General features: G+C 41.1%; 1 pseudogene; it reads left to right on the forward strand.

The window, feature by feature from the left end:
* The first annotated feature begins 8259 nt into the window (after window positions 1-8259).
* LOC138993422 (beclin-2-like) lies at window positions 8260-9316 on the forward strand (annotated as a pseudogene).
* Window positions 9317-15084: the final 5768 nt, after the last annotated feature.

Raw genomic sequence — 15084 nt, forward strand, 5'->3', positions numbered from 1 at the left:
ACAAGCATGGAAACATGGAACAGACTGTTGAATCTCAGAAGGAAGAGGAAAGGGGGGAGGGCAGGAAGAGATTAACCAAAGATTTTATATGGATACTAGAGGCCCCGTGTAGGGATTGGGCCTGCAGGGATCAGGCAGAAAAATGGCAGTCTGACATCCCCCAAGGGGTCCCAGATTGCGGGAGGGCACAGGCCAGGCCAAGGGACCCCTAGTATGTGTCTATGAGAGATAGAAAGAGGAAGAGGAAGAGACAGAGACATGGAGAGGGGGGAAGAAGGACAGAAGGAAAAAGAAGGGGGAGGGAGAGAGGGGAAGGGGTGAAGAGAGAGAGAGAGAGAATATGAATTACCTGGATGGGTGTTGGAAGCCTAACACTGAGAATTCACCTGTGTCCCAAACTGTAGAGAGATTCAGTGAGGGAGAAATGTCTGAAAACCCTGCAGGAGTCATCTTAGCTTTAAACATCTGCCCAGACTAGGGTCAGTGCCAACTCACAGCAGTGCCAGCAAGTATACTTCTGACCCTTAGCTCTTCTTCACATTTTCAACTCTACCCTTCAGTCCTAAGGAAGCCAAAGGTGCCTAGACAGTGGAGGAGAAAAAATGCTGGCAGGCAAAATAGAGAAAATGACAACTATGCCTCTTTGCCCCTATAGAACCTTGGTCTGTCGTAGTCCTGGGGGAAAACCTTCAACTTTAAAATAAGAGTGGAATTTTGATTATTATGTAGGGATATACATAATAATTACTGAACTGAAATGGTTTGGCATAATATAATGACTGGAGAAATTTTTTTTTTTAATATGAGAATGACAAGATAAGTAAGTAAAGAGGTCTGATTGAAAGGCAAGGAAAGAATTAGCTCCTCTGAGTATATCTGTTTGGGCATTAAGTTGTAGAAAGAGAAAACAATTTTCTACCTGCATCCTATAATCATTGCCTTAAATATATAACACACAAACCCCTACCTTTCAACAACATACACAAAAATGATGCAAAGGGAAAAAATTTTTTCCAAGTATTTTTTCTATTTTCAGGATTAAAACATTTTCCCCCTGAAATTATTCCAAAAATGTAGGTTTAAGAAGCATTTATAAAAACAAAAAAGTTCCTATTTTTATAAAACATAAAAGGGTTCTGGTTCTAGGTAGGATGGAGCTATAAAACCTGGACAAGACATGTGGACGAGATATTGAGGACTTACAAAAGTAAAGGGTGCAAGGTAATTTAGGGGAAAATAACATAATTCAAAGTATAACCAAACTATTGGTGAGTTCACAGTTTCCTTTTCTTCTGTTATCATTTGGCCTGGACATAAGATAACCAGAAACCTGGAAGTGGCATCAGTGTAGAAAGAGAACTAGAGGAAAACCCCTCTAGTTCTGTCTCAAGGAGCAGGAAAGGGTTCCACAGCACTCAGAGAGAAGAGGGAAAATTCCCCCATAAGACTGAAAAACAAGTCAAGGATGTCTACTCTCATCACTCCTTTTCAACACCACACTGGAAGTCCCAGCTAGTGCAATAAGGTAAGACTAAATAAAAGACAAACAGATTGGGAAGTAAGAAATAAGACCATCCATATTTACTAATAACATGTTTCTGAATACAGAAAATCCCAATAAATCTATAAAAAAAAATAGGTACTTGACTCATGAGTTTAGTAAGTTCCCAGCATAAAAAATCTACACTCAAAAATCAATAGTATTTCTACTCACCAAGAACAACTGGAAACCAAAGTTAAAAAACAAGACCATTTACAATAGCTCCAAAAAATGAAATAGGTAAAAATTAAACAAAATGTACAAGATACGTTTTCCAAAACCTATAAACACTGATGAAAAAATAAAGACCAAATAAATGAGACTTTCCATGTTCACAAACTGGAAGACTCAACATAGTAGAAATATTACCTATTCCCAAATTGAAACATAGAATTGCAATTCTAATCAAATCCCAGCAATTTTTTTTAAATACAGATATTTTTAAATTTATATTAAAAAGCAAAGGAACTAAAACAGCCAAAACAGTTTTGAGAAATAGGAGTAAAATGTTGATTGTCTTACTACCCAATCTTAACATTTCTATAAAATTACAATAATCAAGACAGTGTGGTGTTGCTGAAAGGATAGATACACTGATCAATGTACAAAATAAAGGCCAGAATGGACCTTCACAAATACAACTAATTGATTTTTGCAAAGATGCAAAGATAGTCATCTCAAAAATAATGTTAGAAAATTTGGACATTCAAATGCAAAAATAAAAATGAACTTTGTCTTAAACTTCATTCCCTATACAAAAAATAACTCTAATTAGGTCATAGATCTAAATATAAAACATAAAGCCATAAACATCCTAGAAAACATTATGAAAGTCTTTTTGATCTTAGGTTAAGCAAGGAGTTTTTAGACATGACACCAAAAGCATACCCATAAAGTAAAAATGTAAAGACTGGATTTTATCAATATTTAAAAATTTTGCTCTGCAAAAGACACTCTTCAAAATGAAAAGACAGGCTACAAACTCAGAGAAAATGTTTAAAACATTTGTAAATCACATATTTCACACATGACTTGTATCCAGAATATATAAAGAACCCTCCAGGACTGAAAAAACAAATAGCTCAATTTTTAAAATAGATGAAAGGGTTGAACAGAAACTTCACCAAAGAGAATACAGGAAGGAAAATAAACATAAAAGCATGCCCAACATCATTAGCCATTAAGGAAATTCAAATTAAAACCAAAATGAGATATTACTATTCACCCATTAAAATAGCTCAAGTTAGAAATATGAATAATGCAAAGTGCAGAGGAGGACACAGAACAAATGGGACTCTGACACATTGCTGACAGGAATGGAAAACGGCACGGCGTTCTGAAAACTGTTTGGCAGTGTCTTATAAAGTTGAATATGCTTTTACTATATGCTCAACAATCCCACTCCTCACTGTTTATCCTAGAAAAAGATATTTATATTCACACAAAAGCCTATATATTAATGTTTGTAGTAGCTCTATTAATAATGGCTAAAAATTCAATGTAAAGCAAACATCCTTCAATAAATAAATACCCTGGGGCACATCAAAACAATAGAATATACTCATCAATAAAAAGGAATGAATTATTGATATATATTCAACTTGTATGAATCTCAAAAACATTATACCAAGTGAAAGAAGATAATCTGAAAATACTGCATATCAGATGATTCCATTTACACGACATTCTTGAAAAGGTAAAACTATAATGCTGGAGAACAGATCAGTAGTTCTGAGGAGTTAAGGTATGTCTATGGAGGGATATATAGCACAAGGGAGTTTAGGGGGCAATGGAACTATTCTGTATCCTCAGTGTGATGGTGGTTATATAAATCTATACCTCTGTAAAAATTCAAAGAATTGCACACTCCCCAAAAAAGGTCCATTTCACTCTGTTAAATTGAAAATTAATATAAAATAAAAGGAAGGAGAAGTAGTTGGGAAATGTCTTATTCACTCTCTCTACTTTCTGGTAACAGACAACTGTTTGCCAGAAACTACTAGCCAGGCTAGATTACCCTACCAGAAATGCATTAAGTTGTCCAGCAGAGATGTGTCTCTTAATCACACAGACACATTACTGAAGGTGTTCTCCAAGAATTGCAAAAGAACTTCCAAAAAATTTGCCAGAATAAGAACTGGAGAGAGAGAGAGAGAGAGAGAGAGAGAGAGAGAGAGAGAGAGAGACTGAGACTAAGGGAAGCCAGGTTTTGCTATTCTTGGCAAACTTATTTGCCAAACCAAACCCTGTCCATTACAAGATAACATTTACATAGGATTGGGATGATTTCCTTTCCTACCAAGGGAATGGGCACTTACCTATTGCTGGTTTAAATATGTCAAATGGAATGTTATTTCTGTTGGGAAATAAAAACCTCAATTTCTTGCTCAATTCTAAATTCAAATTTAACTTTACAATTATAAAGACTGCAAAACTGGGCCTCTTTTTAGCTACATCATGATCACATAAAGGGCAGATTTGGGGGGGAAGTGCTCAGGAAACCTATTTTTTTGGTCATGTATGTGGGTTAGTAGAAATATGTAATTTATTTGCTGGGATAATACATAAAGTCCCAATGAAGATATAAAAATACTTTGTTAATTTGTTCTTGAAATGAAAAACTAGTAAAAGTATGTTGTTTGCTAAAAATAATGAAATGAAATCAAGAACAAGACCATTTCTTAAAAGGCAGTTAGAAACCACCCTCAGAAAAGGTCTTTATAAGTGGTTTGGCTTTAAGGAAAAAATGTCAGTGAATAGGTCAAAGGCTGAAGAACCTAGTCCAGCCTACATGGTTCTTCCTTGTCTCAATCACATTGCAATCTCATTTCAGTAAATATTCGTCTAATTTTTGTCCACAAAAGCAAATAGAACATTCCAGCTTTGAACCTCCTCTGCTGCTTTGCTGATATAGATACAACAAAGGTGAAGGCACATTCTGATAACTGAATAATCTTGCATGACAGAATATTCAGGAGCCCCGTTATTTTACAACTAACGTGTTTCAAAATGATGATGTCTGAGGACACGACATTTATACTAAGCAGGTGTAAGTGGCATTTATTCTAAGACAAAGTGCTACTTCGGTGGTTTGAGGAATGAATCAAAGTAAGCATGTATGTATGTGTGTGATGGGTGTGCTTATTTACCTATAGATGGAAAGCTTTCTTCCTCAGGGAGGGAGAGATGGGCAAAGGAAGGGATTGCTGCTCTCCTCCTCGGCAGGAAGCTCCAGAACCTGCATAGCCAGTTATACCTATCGGGGAAGGAGAACCAATTTACCCCAAACCTTTGCAGCTGAGCTTTCCTGCCCTGTGCAAATTGACTGCCAGCACCCACACGTTTGGCTAATGTTCTTCCACCAAACACATCTATTTCCTCTTTATCCCTGTTTTATCCAGTTTTTTAGATAAACATGTTACTGATTAGATAAAAATACATGACAATAACATAACTGGCAAAAATATTTGGGTAGCTAACGAAGTCCCAAATTATTAACAGCACTGAGCATAAGATGCTGGTAAATGTCCTTTCTCTATCCCACTGCCTCAGGTTCCAACCTCTGTAAAGTTGAAGTCAGTGAGAGGGGACATTCTCTCCCTTTGGGCCCTTTTTCTCAGGCCCTGTCCATGCAGGCTTTCGTACACCTCATGCATTTAAAATAACAATCCCTATTTATTACACACCAGCTTGTACTAGTACTTGAGATGTTATATTTTTGATCATGAGAACAGCCCTGAGGCATAGCTTTCATGAACCCCTTTCCATGAATACATAAGTTGAGGCTCGGTGTGTTTAACCTTTAGGCACCCAGTGGGGATTCTGGCCGAGGCCTATGTGACACCACGCTGCTTGAGGCCCGCGGGCTTTGTATAGACAAAGTAACCATATGTCCTTGTCTGCTCCGGATGGTCCAGATGTATGTCAGTTCTCCCAGCATCGCATCTGACTTGGTATTTCTCCCTGTCCTTTTGTACTTAGAAACGCACCCCAGTTTTGATAATGAAAGATGGAAAGACCCTGCCTTTGGAAAGCTGACTGACATCACAAAGGGGAAAGACATGTGTCTTGGTTTCTTCCTCTCTCCCCAACTTTGCCCTTGACTGATTTTCCTTTTCTTCTCAGATGAGACCAACAGTCCCTGCTGAGGCCTTCCTTCACACTGGTCCTCTGGCAGCGTCTCTCTCTGTTACAATTTTATAATAACGTTGAGATACGCCCACCAGGAGACCTAAGGGTAAGAGTGCTATTGTTGGGTATGGAAAAAAATGAGTAGTTAATGAGGATCTCCAAAATCATGTCTCCACTAGTTTATTTTGACAGGGATTGAAAAGAAAAAGTAGACTAACATTTACCGAATGCCCATCATGCAGCAAGCAGAATGCCAAGACTTTTACGTGAACAAATTTCTCCTTTTGCCAGTGAGAAAACTGAGATTCAGAAAGATTAAGTAACCTTCCCAGGGCCTGAAATGGATCCTCAGCCTCATGGGTCTGACTCACACGCCTTACTTTCAACTTGCTGCCTCCTACATAGTGTGAATGTAACACATTCAGGCATTAATATAAAGATGGTGCTGACTGGAGTAAGAGCCACATATTTTATATTTAAAGAATGTGTATTTTTCCAAGGCATTTTTGACCTATATGCTGTTTTTTGTGTCACGAAGCCATGAGTTGACATGAGATTTATTCCTCCTTTTGTTTCCTACACAGAATTACCAGTGATGTACGTGCCTTCATGATCAGCTTTGGTTGCTTTGGTTTGTGATTGGGGCCCTTTAATTGGTAGAAACAATTCTGTGAATTTGTGTATTTTTGAAATGAAGTCACAGAGAATGAACAAAGTAAAGCTTCCCTTTAAAATGTAACAACACCTCCCACCACCAAGGTGGAGGCCCCGTCACCTGCCTGGCCACCCTGCCTCTGCAGGCTCCACACCTACCTCTCTCTGGGCTTCTGTTTCCACCACTATGATGTGGCTCTGTGGGGCGTGGGCCACTTCTTCCTCGAGTTGGTGGAGAAGAAGCTCAAGGGCACTGAGCTTCTTAAAGATACAAAACCAGCATGGTGGCCGCATTCTCTCCAGGACGTGCTGAAGCCTCCCAGGATGAGCAGGCTGACACTCAGGACACCATGGAAGTTGCCATGGCGTTGGAGAGGAAACTGAACCAGGCCCTTTGGAGCTGCAGGCCCTGGTTCTACTGGAACACCCTCATCTCTGCAACTTCCTGCAGAACCACTTCCTGGGCGAGGAGGTGAAACTCATCAGGAAGATGGGCCACACCTGACTCACCTCCATGGCTGCTGGCCCCCAGGCTGGGTGAGTATATCTTCGCAAGGCTCACCCTCAAGCACGACTAGGAGCCTGTGGAGCCCAGAGGCATCTGAAGGACCCCTGTTCATCCCCTTGGTGTCTGGCTTTTGCCTGAGCCTCTCCCCAAAATGACTAGCCATTCTTTTTTATTTTTTTAAATGTATTTTTGTTGGTTTCAGAGAGGAAGGGAGAGGGAGAGAGAGAAGCATTGATGATGAGAGAGAATCGTTGGTTGGCTGCCTCCTGCACGACCCCTCCCCCCCACACACACACCCTGGGGATCGATCCCACAACCCAGGTATGTGCCCTGGACCAGAATCAAAGCCGCAACTCTTCAGTCTGCAGGCTGACACTCTATCCACTGAGCCAAACCAGCTAAAGGTTGCCATTCTTTTAACAACCCTGAAGCCCTCTCCCATGCATTTGGACCAAATGGAGACAATAAAACTTTTTGCAGGGAAAAAAAAGGGGGGGGGGTGGCCAGCAGAAAGTCTGTCCCCTGCCCTAGCTGGTTTGGCTCAGTGGATAGAGCATGGGCCCATGTACTGAAGGGTCCCAGGTTCGATTTCCAGATGCCTCAGTTGCAGGCTGGATCCCTCCCGCAGTTGGGGCACGTGTAGGAGGTAGCCAATCAATGTGTCTCCATTACGTCGATGTTTCTCTCTGTCTTTCGCTCTCCCTTCCACTCTCTGAAAATAAATAGAAAAATATCCTCAGGTGAGGGTTAACCAAAAAAATAAAGTGTGGCCCAGCCGGTGTGGCTGAGCAGTTGAGTGTCAACCTATGAACCAGGAGGTCACTGTTGGATTCATGGTCAGGGAACATGCCGGGGGTTGCAGGCTTGGTCCCTGGTGGGGAGCGTGTGGGAGGTGCCGACCGGTGATTCTCTCTCATCATTGATGTTTCTTTCTCTCTCCCTCTCACTTCCTTTCTGAAATCAATAAAAATATTTTTTTTAAAAAGAAGAAATGGGGAGAGAAACTGGAAACATGGGCAGAGACCTTGGTATCAGGTTAAGATATTAAGATTTTATCTTAAGGTAAGATAAGGACATTAAATGTTTTAAAGAGGAAAGTACCATGATTAGATTTTAGTTTTATGAAGATTGCTCAGTTCTGGGCCTTTTGGCTAAGATCAAGTGTAGAAAGATTAATCTTAAGATATGCCCTAAAAATGTTAAAGAAAGTGAGATGATTGGATTTTCCTTTAAGAAAGACTCACTTGACTAAAACAGCTAAGGGGAGTACACAGGTATCTAAGAAGGGTAAGGTTTGAGGAGGGAGAGTGAGAAATGAGATATGCATTTTAAAACTCACTCCCAAAGGCCCTTACAAAGTATAAATGGAGAATTAACACAAGAGCCAGAGGAAACTTAGTCAATGGTGAAAGTCAAGATCTCTACCATGTCCTCCATCCGCTTCATTTGCCATTTCTGCAGCTGGCCCCTGAAGCTGACTCAGTCCACGGAGACCTCAGGCCTTGACCTCAGCCAAGAACCAGCTTTGAAGCTCCCCTCAGCTCAGCAGGAACTTGGAGACACTCCGGAGGAAGGCTCTGCCTCCAGGATGGAGACAGACATTGAAGAACTCCAGGATAGAGCCTCTGGATGGACCATCCCTGGTGATGGCGAGATGTCTGGGGATGGTCCTAGTAACTTCACCCTGTTCGGGAAGCTGGCCTCTGGGAGGACTCTCAGTAGCATCCAGAGGGCCACGAGGGGCCTTTGTGACATCCTATCCAGTGAAGAAGAGCTGTACCACCCCCAGTGCCAGGACTGTACTAACAGTATCGAAGCAGCTGGAGGCCCGGCTCAGGATCTCAGAATCTGACAGTCAGAACTACAAATGCTGTCTGGAGATCAGGGATGGATTAGGTGAGGACACGAGGGCGACACTGCAGGAGGTGGAGCTGGAGGAAGCAAAGCTGGTCCAGGAGCTGGAGGAGGTGAAGAAGAACTGAGAAAGGGTACTGTGGCCCTGGAGGCAGCCTGGGCAGAGACAGAGATGCTGGAGCAGCAGGAAAGGCAATACCACAGGGACCTCAGTGAATTGCAATGGCAACAACTGGAACTATGAGCTACGGAGCGTGGAAGACTGGCTGCGGTATGCCCAGACACAGATAGCCTGGCTGAAGAAAACCAACGCATTCAAGGCCATGTTTGAGATCTGCTGTGATGGCCCCGTGGCTGTCATCAATAGCTTCAAGTTGGGCTGCATCCCCACTGTCCCTGTGAGCTGGAGTGAGATCAATGCAGCCTGGGGGAAGACAGCCTTGCTGCTCATGGCCTTGTCTAACATAGTCAGTCTGCAGTTTCAGAGGTACCAGCTCATCCGCTGCAGAGACCACTCCTATCTGAAGTCATTGACAGAGGACCCCGTGGAAACTATAGAAACAGACTCAGAGAACAGGCACACAGCTCTGATGACCCCAGGGTGGGGTGAGAGGGGGTTGAGGGATTGAGCAAAAAAAAGAGAATTCATGGACACCGACCACAGTGTGGTGATTGCATGTGGGGGAGGGGGAGGTGTAAGACGGTATAGGGGGATAAATGGTGATGGAAAATAACAAAATACAGGAATAAAATAAATAATAAAATAAAATGTAACAACACCAGCATTTATTCACCATCCCCCTAACATTTGGGTTACCTAAAACCATTCCTTGAATGATTGTGTTCAGATATACATTCTACCTAAAAGTCCATGAAAGAAGAGCTTTCAGCTTGCTGTGTATACTAAGAGAGCTTACCAAAGGCACTGGGCTGATGCAGAGAAGTGCAAGCCAGAAAGGTGATATTCCCATCGATTCCCAAGTCGCTCAGTGACGGCTCAAATGTAGCCTAGGCTACTTTTCTTCACAGTTTACTGTCACCAGACTTGAGGCTGATCGTGGCCCCCTGCCAGAAACAAAAGGTGCTTTAGTTTTCTTATATTCTGTTGGAGACACAACTCCCATGTGAGTTTGGTGGTAGCACTCAATACAGCCCAGATACTCTTCCCAACCTCCGTATATACAAAGGCTCTGCTTCGTGGTCCCTGCGGCGCTTTTGTGAATCTGGGGGCGCTCCAAGTAGTGACTCAGAAAGTTTCAGCAGCCAAAACCAGAGTCCTGAGCATCTCTGGCCCAGCTGCAGAAACAGCCTGCCATTAGTCAGGTTACCCCATCTATCCTTTCCCTTCAGATAAACGAAAAGGAAATAAAGATTTCACATAGGGACTTGTGACCAAGGGAATTCCGAGGTAGATCAAGTCTCACTCTGCAAGTCCTTTCACAGTAGAATCCCAAACTCCTGAACCCCAAACTGGAAATAGAACTTTGGAAAGAGTGTTATGTAGCAGATAAAACGCTGGTCAGGAGAATGGACTTGGGTCCGAGCTCTGCCACCACCTTGCTTCACTGTCAAATTAGGGTGTACCCTATGCTTTTTCAGTTTCCTCCAGCTCAGGAATTGTAGGTTTTCTGTTTTTCTGATTAACCAGTTCTTGCTAATGTACCACTGAGCCAGGGTTAAGTATAGTGTAGTCTTCTGACCCTTTCCACACTTTTAGTGGCCTCTTTCCCATCCCTGACCCATGTAAACACCAAGCATAGTTTTTTGTTGTGTCTGTCTTCCATGAGATGGAACGCTCCTAGAGGACAACGTGTGTCTTATCCATTTCCACATTCTCTTTGGATCAGGCAGGATGTCTGACCCATAGTAGCTACTAAGCAAAAGGGGCTCACCTGTTTCTTGGCTAGCTAATGGCTGTAACTGAAGACCATTTATGAAGTTAGGATGGCACAACTGATTGTCAGCAATAAAGTAAGTTACTGTACAATAGAAAGTAGCCTATATTGCCTTTTTAATCTTATCCCAGTGTCACCTTCCCTACCATTTTAAGGACAAGCTTTATTCATCACATAATAGTCTAAGCATTGTAATCATGGGACTATTCATTTTTATTTTAAATTTCCTCAACACACTGTGTGTGTGTGTGTGTGTGTGTAGAGAGAGAGAGAGAGAGAGAGAGAGAGAGAGAGTGTGTATAGAGAGAGAGTGAGAGAGAGAGAAGAGAAAGAGAGAGAATGCACTTCCCCTAGTTTAACATTTCAACTTGGAAATACTTTTCTTACTGTGTCATTCATACAGGTTTCACATCCCCCCAAAACAAAAACTGACTGCAGATGCTGTTCTCCATTTCCTATCCCCTTTCTACTTCTTACTACTTCAGTGCATCAATTGAGCTCAATAATTTATTTGTTAATCAGCAAAATTAATGGAAAAACTCAAATTTCAACGGCTAAAACTTAGGAAAATGAGGAAAAATGTTGAATCAATAACATGGGTGGGTCACTACATAATATTCTGTTCCAATTTGATTAGCATCGCCCAGTCTTCTGATGAGTAAACTGTGACAGTTGACATACCAGATTCCCCAAATTAAACATTCTTCTCCATAATTAAATATCACAACTTCATTGTTTCGATAACAAAATTGAAATATTTTCCACCATCATAATATCCTTAGCAGATAATGTCATTGGAACAGAATGATGTTACCACATGATAATAGGCTCTCGATGCCAAAGTCAAGTTATACTGTTTATTTTCAAAGCAGATCATTACATTGACTTTTTTTCCATTACCAAGTGATTGATGCAGCTTTAAAGGTGACCAACAAAAATTTCATCCAAAAAAAAAGTGATCTAACGATGGGGTTATGTGCTGAATGATTCAAATACCAAGGGAGATGCCACATATAGCAGCTCAGAATCCATTTAAAAATTAACCTTTGCCAAACCTTCAGCAGCAGTTTGCTCTAAAAAAGTGAGAGCAGCTGTCAGAGGCCCCAAAGTGCCTCGAAACACAATAAAACCTTGTGTTGACATAGTCCATTTCTTGATAACTATGGAATTCTGGAATAGAATACCCGCCAACAGAGGAACCTGGTGTGCAGCTAACAGATCTGAGCCAACTCATCTTGACAAGCAGCCTGAAGAAAGGTGGCTCTACAAATGCCAGGCCCTGCAAACAGGCCCTCACCCCAAACCACAGAAAAGCCTTCCCCACGCCTCCCAGACCACAGTCATTTCAGTCACTTGAGGATACAACTCTATCGGTGAGGTCATCTTCAAATAGTAGAGACAAACAATGAATACCTTTCTCGGAGACTCAAAGCACCTACACAAAGAAAGGCCTTTCAGCAGGAACGTGCTCAGTACAAATGACTGCATATCACATTTCATCTTTTCCCTCCGGAGGAAGGCAAAGGGACAGGGCTACTATCTCTAACATAAAAATGCTAGGTGATCTGACTTGGACTGGTTGACTTTCAAAATCAAGAGTGGCATAGAAAAAATATACCAAGTCCTGTACACTTTTCATTATAACAAATATTTCATGCTGAGGGCTGCTGGAGAAAGAAAAAGGAAAAAAATCTACTCTACCCAGATCAAGCAGCCTGCTCACTGGTATTTATTTTCTCTGCATGAAGTCATTTGAGCTGGGTGGATTCCAGTTGAGAGTACTTTGTACAGTCAGTGCTTGCTGCGTGCATGAGATGTGTGCCATTCTCAATATTTTTGATGATGATGTTAATTGGCATTGAATACAACTTATTTATAATTCTAGAGAATTATACATGTGTTAGGGATGCCTGAGGCTATAAGAGCCCAAGTTACATATTAAAGATGAAAAAGGACAGATTTTTCAACTGGACAGTCCAGTAGGCTGACCCTAGCTGATCATTTGCAAATATGATAGCCACAGTGCTGAGAAGAAGCATTAGTAAAAGAGGAAAAAAATTTAATATTTATTTATTGATTTCAGAGAGGAAGGGAGATAGAAACATCAATGATGAGAGAGAATTGTTGATTGGCTGCTTCCTGCACACCCTACACTGTGGATCGAGCCTGCAACCCAGGCATGTGCCCTGAATGGGAATTGAACTGTGACCTCCTGGTTCTTAGGTCGATGCTCAACCACTGAGCCATGCTGGCAGGCCAAGAAAAAACTTTTAAATGACAGCTTGTTCATGAGCACAGTAACTGAGACCCCATCAAACATAATCCAATAGAGCAATTCTCAATGTCATATATTGTCCTGGGGAAGGTCTTGTCCACCCAGGGCTGAACCAGCTAGATCAGCAGAGAGCTCTTCAGCCCCACATGATCAAGCATTCCCACGGAATCTACAGCCATGCCCCATGCCCAGCTCCTGCCCAGCCCTCTCTCAGCTTCTGCTCTGATGTCCTCTGATGGCAGAAAATTCACTCCCTCAATAAGGTCCCTAGCGCTAAGCATGTTTGCTCTACTTTTGATTTTTCTATAATGCCCTGTCTGGGTCTCCTCCAACAGTCTTTATGCTATTTTCTTAGCACCCTACACATCTTTTCAGTAGCACTCATTGGTTTAATGTCGGTTTTTATCATTAGACAGTAAGCACTGTGGCCCAGGAGTTTGTATCTGGATTGTCTCTACTGTATTCCCAGTACTTACTTAGTAGAGTCCCTGGCACAGAGTAGGTACTTAATAAATATTTGTTCATTATCTTGATTTCCATATGTACATCCTTCCCCAAGGCTCCAGATTGGGGAACTGAATTCTAGTTTAAAACCCATTGAGACTCATAAACAAGTCAGACCTGCTACCAAGGCCAGCTTTTATCCTGTGCTAGCTTATAGGAATCCACATCTGACCCTTAACCCAGTTTGGGTTCTCTAAGACTGGGCTGTGACTTGCTCCTGCCAGTTTTTCATGGTGTGGGAGGAAAGCCAGCTACCTGCTGACGACCTTCCTGGTGGCCCATATTGCCTAGTCCCCATCCCTAGATTCTGCCTACCAGTTAGAGGCTTTCTCTTGAACTTCCCTGATGCTGTTTCTATGGATATCTTTCTGTTGCTCATCATGACACTCTAATTCAAGATAGGTTAGCCTTAGGCAACCTTATAATTGTATCAAGTATATTAAAATGCTTCTGTGTCCCTTTTTAAATGTAATATTTTACTGATACCTTTTGAAATATCTTTAGAATTTTGTTTTATAAATGATGTGGTACACATAATAAATTCTCTATAGCCATCACTCATTCTTGAGAATTTTAACAAGTTAAAAAAAAAATACAGATTTACATTTTCAAAGATCTCTCCAGCAGAAATGTAGAGGATGAAAGGAGTTGAGGGAGGAAAGGATATAAGATTTAAATTAGGGTACAGCTATAATATTTAGGAAAAAACGTAAATATTATTGGGACATATTGCAAAATAAAACTGGCAAAATCAGGGAAAGATTACTTATTTTAAAAAAAGAATCAATCTAAAATGACTTGAGTATCTGGCTTGGGAGATGGAATGGATCGTGAAACAGAGACAGAAAAGAAGAAGCAAATTGTAGAGCAAATGTGCATAGTTTATTTCCATACCTAAGGCATTTGAGGTACTATATGATATACAAGGGGAATATTACTTGCCCAGTGATCAGAGTGGTGAAGTGTGGAGAGATTAGACTATCACCATTTAGGTGACAACTAAAGCCCTGTTAATGGAACCCTAAATAACAACAACATTAAAAACAGGGAGAGGCAAAACAACAACAGCGAGAGGAAGATTTGGGAACAGAAAGAGAAATTATAGGAGAAGCAGGAAGACACCAGAAGAAATTTAACATATGTATCCTTTCCAAACTATGATATGTATATACAAATACAAGTTAAAAATAACTGAGGAACATTATTCCCCTTATTTAATCACTCTTACATAATTGAAGAATTTTCTTCCTAATTTCAAAATAAAGTACCACTGTGTTAGGAAAAGTAGAGAGAACTGGTCAGTGCTTATTTATCTGTTTTCCTAATTACCAGCCCCAATTCCCTCTCCAGTCTCCCACAGTAAAGGGGTTTCCAAGCTGTTGCTCTCTCCTGCAAATGTCCAATACATGGGTATTTGAGCTGAGACCAGGGCAGTCCTAGGTGCCTTCGGCTTCTTGTTTTTTTCTCTTACGTGCAGCCTTGATTAAACATTTTTTGCTTCCAAGTAAGGAAATTAGGTCTTGAAAATGAAGAAATGCAAACTCTAAATTTAAATTAACTAGTGGTTGCTGTGTCAATGGGTGAGTCAGGCCATTTTAATAAATGAGATTCTCAAAGAAAAATGAAGGTAATGAGAGTAGCAGTTGGGGCAAAACCATCATTTCCTTATATTACCCTCAGCTACAGTTTTACATTGTTCCTATCAAAAGGAAGAAAATAAAAT

Source organism: Myotis yumanensis, unplaced genomic scaffold, assembly GCF_028538775.1.
Source record: "Myotis yumanensis isolate MYYU_CA2020_CCGP unplaced genomic scaffold, mMyoYum1.0.hap1 SCAF_15, whole genome shotgun sequence".
Classification (NCBI taxonomy): Eukaryota; Metazoa; Chordata; class Mammalia; order Chiroptera; family Vespertilionidae; genus Myotis; species Myotis yumanensis.